Source organism: Galeopterus variegatus, unplaced genomic scaffold (assembly GCF_000696425.1).
Source record: "Galeopterus variegatus unplaced genomic scaffold, G_variegatus-3.0.2 Scaffold5418, whole genome shotgun sequence".
Taxonomy (NCBI): domain Eukaryota; kingdom Metazoa; phylum Chordata; class Mammalia; order Dermoptera; family Cynocephalidae; genus Galeopterus; species Galeopterus variegatus.
The window spans coordinates 126,141-131,556 of record NW_007731529.1 but is presented as its reverse complement, the minus strand read 5'-3'; the positions used below and the strand labels follow the sequence as shown (position 1 = coordinate 131,556).

At 43.3% G+C, this 5,416-nt stretch overlaps 1 pseudogene; it reads right to left on the bottom strand.

The window, feature by feature from the left end:
* Positions 1-1,576: 1,576 nt before the first annotated feature.
* The window catches only part of LOC103604828, a 17,943-nt pseudogene continuing 14,103 nt past the window's right edge, over positions 1,577-5,416 (bottom strand).

The window sequence follows — 5,416 nt, the reverse complement described above, 5'->3', positions numbered from 1 at the left end:
GGCTGCGCCCCACAGCGGGCCGGGAGGGCCGGCGCGGGCCGGCCGAGCCCTCGGGGAAGCGCGGCTCTCCTGCGCGCTCTCTTTGTACCCGCGGAAGGGCCGGCGGGCGGTCCCAGTGCGCCTGCGCGCCGCTCAGCTCCACCAGGTCTCCAGGGCACCTTTGCGCACCTCCTCAGCCTGCCCCTCGCCAGCTCTTCTCCGCCGGCCAGAACCAGGCAGAGAACCTCCCTCCACCCCGACTCGCCCGCTCTACCAACGTGTATTTACTTCCCCTGCTCCCAAGGGCGGGAAAAAATGCATCCCCAGAAGGGACCGCTCCTGCACTGTTGGTGGGACTGTAAATTAGTACAACCACTGTGGAAAACAGTATGGAAGTTTCTCAAACAACTACAGATAGATCTTCCATATGATCCAGCAATCCCACTTCTGGGTATACGCCCACATGAATGGAAATCGTCATGTCGAAGGGATACCTACACTCCCATGTTCATCACAGCTCTGTTTACAAAAGCCAAGAGTTGGAACCAACCCAAGTGTCCACTGATGGATGACTGGATAAGGACAATGTGGTATATACACACCATGGAACACTACTCTGCCATAAAAAAGAATGAAATTCTGCCACTTGCAGCAACGTGGATGAGCTTGGAGAAACACGTTAAGTGAAATAACCAAAGCGCAAAGGGATAAATAACGCATGTGCTCACTCATAAGTGGGAACTAAGAGGGAAAGAAGGAAGGAAAAACACCACAGCGGTGTGTTGGACTTGCAGAGGGAGAGAGCATACCTAGGCTGACAGTGTTGATCTGGCCATCACATCTTGGGCACAAATGGTGATGGTCAGCTTTGTGCTCCATGAATATTCATAACCAATAAAAGAGAGAGGGAGAGAGGCAGTTCCATTCTATCAGTTCTGGTATGGAACCTGGACTCGCCAAGCTGGCACCGTTAACACCCCAGTCTAGAGCCTTTTTACTGCCCCATCCCCCATGTCGCTCTAAGAAATTGTTTTCTGGCCCCGGGTGACAGACGGACTCTGGAGCGTGCAGGGCTCTCATTTCCTGCAGATGCCCTGTTGGACCGTCGCTGGGGCGACCAGAAACCTCCCACGGCCCTGTGTCCTCTGTGCGTTCTCCCGGGCTCAGCTGCAGGACCGAGTCCTCAGTGGAAAGGGATATGCGCGTCCAGAAGGGTGCGGGTGTTCGGGGGACTCTGAGAAGACGCAGTGCCTGCCTCGGGTGTTCAAGACTGAACCTGGAAGTCAGTTCAGCCCTAAATACTCCATTTGGAGCAATCCCAGTAGTCCAAGAGAGATGAGTACGGACTGTGACTTGAGTCTTCTTTTAAATTGGGGGGATTTAAATAAACAGGAGAGCTTGGTGATGTGATGGGAATGACAGTAAAAACCAGGTACTGTTATCAAGACAAAAAGCATGTCTGCTCTCTGATTACTGATTTTCCTAAGGGGTGGGGGGGAGTCTTCCCCCTAAGCTCCCCAGCACAGCACACACCCAGCGGGCCCTTACGCACGTCACAGTCTTGTTGCAGTGTGTTAAAATGAAGAATCATCAAACCTCACAAGACCAAACGCTCGCCTCTGGGGAGAAGAGGCTGTGGATTCGATGCTTCCCTATATTTCACTGCAAAGCGCATCTGCAAATTCCTGAACTTGAAGGCCCCTTCCTGTAAAGAGAACAGGCAAAGGGCAGCCCAAAGACACGTGGGGACAGGAAATCTCGTCTACATTCTCAATGCCTTTGCCCGCTCACTGACAGTAAGCAAACTCCTTCTGGGCCTCGGTTTCTTCATCTGTAGAACAGGGCATTTGAATTCAGTAGACATTTTCTAAAATGGAGGCCCATCCCTCCAAATGTCTAAGATTCTGTGAAAAGGATAATTATTCCCATGGTGATAAGGAGTGTCGGGTCACAAGCAGGAGGGTTCCCGCATTTTATAAAGTAGGCTCCACCCCCAGAATTCCCAGCCTCTATCTCCTTTGTTTTCCCTTCTTTACATTTTGCCAGTAAACATTCATTTTATAGACCCTCAAAAGTAGGCAAACCTAATTGTTGGGAAAATAGAATAATTTAATCAGACCCTCCTTGCCTTAGGTCTGGTTGGAGGTGGTGCCAGTGCACTCTTTGTAAGCAAGCTGTGTGTGGGTGGAGTTAGTGCGCATAGTGGGCGCTGCCTTTTGGCTGGCATTTACTGCCTCTAGCGTCTGCTGCGTGTGGCCATGCTTTCAAACCTATGGCTCCAAGGACCTTTTGGCCAGTTACCTAGCTCACAGAACTGCCTGTGAGGGGTCTGGTGACCCAGCCTGGCATGTGAAGGGTTTGTGACCCAGTCTGGACAATGGGCTTGAGGGGTCTCTGAGCTCTAGACCCAGCCCTAACTCAACACTAATCAACCAAAAGTATGTCAGATTCTGGATTTTTAATGAGTTTATATTTGAAATTTTATTTTGGATTAGTCATTTTTTGTTGTTGTTGAGATACATTCACATACCATAAAATTTACTCTTAAATTTAGTGCAGAATTCATTGGTTTTCAGTATATTCACAAAGTTATGCAATCATCACTATCTAATTCCACAACATTTCATCATCCCAATAAGAAATTTCATACCCATTAGCAGTTAATCCCCATTCCCCTCTACCCCCAGCCCCTGAGAATCATTAATTTACTTTCTATATCTGTGGATTTGCCTATTTTGGACATTTCACATAAATAGAAATGTAACAATATGTAGCCCTTTGGTCTGGCTTCTTTCACTTAACATAATAGTAGCAAGGTTCATCCATGCTGTAGTAAAAATCAGTTTCTCCCCAATTACACCATATATTGATGGTAGAATTTACTGGAAAATAATCGCAATGAAAGAGCAAGCTTTTAAATAGAATAGTTTACTTAGTGAAACATTTCTTTGAAACCTAACATGCAAAAGATTGTCAGTATAGAAGCCCTCGGGTTTATTTAAGACATCTCAGCAGTGATTTTCTTCAGTTCCACTCCATCTCGCATCAAGCAATTGTGTGTGTCTGTTGTATTACCTGTATCTGGGAATGATGAACCACATTTTAGCTGGGCTTCTTGGAATAAATTTGCTTACACTAAGATGTATGAAAGAAAAGTTATTTTGGTCAGTGGGTAAGCACTTATCCTTAGCTATAAACAAAGGCAATAAACAGTTTAGCTTCTGAATATAGACTAGTCTATTCAATACTATATTTTTTTAGTAAAGTTTCTCTTTGGTCCTTGGTGCCTTGATTTCTTCCTTCAGATTTTTGGGAAAAGAAAGAGGTACAGTGATACTGTATTGAAGACCTTGGTGGCAGACATCTTGTTGAGACCATTTTAACCAGTCATTGAGTTATTTGGGCAGTAGTAGGTTTGATTAAGAGTTCTAGGAATGGATTTAAAAATGGAACTTTTGCGATTCTTAAAGTCTTAAGTTGCAACCAACTGCCTTGTGATGGATGAACTTTTTGGAGATGGTGGTCTAAAATTACATTTATATTTGCCACGATTGTTCCAAATCCATTTCAAAGCACTTTGCTCAAGATTGTAGGAACCAGAATTTTTTTTCCCTCAACTTTTATCTACATAAGATGTCTGAAGACTCAATGATTCAGAGAGTTTTGGCTGCCTCATTTTCAGTATAGTTTTGGAGTAAGCGGCTGGAGTAGAGAAGGTAGTTGGTAGCCTTGGCCTCTCTTCCTGTATAGTCATATGTTGTAATCTTTCCATTTCCAGTAAACGAGGTATCAGGTGTTCAATAGAGCTTTCTGGAGGTTCCACTGTTAGTCCATTTGTGTTGCTATAACAGAATACCCGAGACTAGGTGATTTATAAAGAAAAATGACATTTACTGCTTACAATTTCTGAGGCTGGGAAGTCCAAAGTCCATCTGGTGGTGGCAACAGTGACTCAGAGGTCTCACATTGTAAGATGGTGGGAGCAGAGAGAGCAGAGAGAGACAGACAGACAGACTCTTCTCTTTTTTTAAAGCTCTCAGAACCACACCCCTGACCACCAATTTTAATCCATTCACTACTGCACAGTCCTACAATCCAATCACCTCTTTAAGACTCCACCTTTCATTTACCATAATAGGATTTCCCACCCTCTTAACAGTCACAGTAGGGATTAAGCTTCTAATATATGAAACTTGGGGACACAATTCAAGCTTCAATGAGTTTTGGGGGAATGTGATTCAATCCACTACAACTGTTACTTTTCAGTTTTCAGATTTTGAAAGGGTTCATTTGAGCCAGTCAGAGTATTAAGGGGAAGAAGGAGAAAATCAGGATATGCAAATACTTCACTTGGGTCCTCTGTGAAAGAAACTTCAGTATTTCTATCGTTTCTGGCTTCAAGTTCAGGTCCATCTTTTAATAGTAGCTGAGTAGAGTATCTTTCACTTTTTAATTTTCTTATAAATCATTTTCATCTGTTAGATTTTCTTCCGCACTGCTTTTTCCATATTTCGAATTCCAATTTGTAGCAAATAAAGTTTCACCATTGTTGTTTTCTATATTTGAACATGAATTAATATGAAGGTCATTTCTGTCTTTAAAGCCTCCATTAGCATAGGGCTGGCAGAGACCTCATGGCATCTGCAGTCCAGGATAAGAACCAACTTACTGATCAACAGAAGCACTTGTTAATGAGTGGTTTAGAATGAAGAACCTTATAGAATTTTTGGTTACACTAAAGCCAGTTTCCATGAAAGTTTTTTTTTTAAATCCCTGTTCTACATGGTATTTCTTTCGTTGAAAGGATAACTCTATAACTGAAGTACCCCTTGTTTACTATGCTTATTAATTTTGCCTCATGAGAGATGGTCAACCACTGCCATGGTTCTGACCATTTCTTCTCCCCATTTTGTTGTAGCTGTGTGAAGGAGTGAAAAATATGCCACTCTGGCATACTGACTATTTTGAGTTAAAGGCACTTGAAGAGTAGCAGGTGCAAGAAGATCACTCTTACCTTCCTTCTGTTTCTCATGAAATTCCAGTGTGAAGATGTCCTCCCTATACCAGAAGGAAAGTACTATTATTCTTATCAGCAAGGATGGCAAGTTGAAGCAAAGGTAAATACAAGGGTACTTCACCTCCTAGCCATTGCTTCCCGGGATAAACTGCTCTAGCCCAAGTCCCTTCACCTTGTCACATTTTCATAATTTACAACTCTTTGTCTAATTCAGTATATAAGTGTTCATCTCTAATTACATTTTTTGGTCTTCATTTCCTTATGAATACTCCCGTGCTACGTAAAACTTGTATTAAATAAATTTGTATGTTTTTCTCTTGTTATGTCAATTTAATTCTCAAGCCCAGCCCCAAACCATAAAAGGGTAGAGGTAAAATTTTGCCTCCCCTACATGCTGCTCTGTTTCCTTAAAATCCCTAA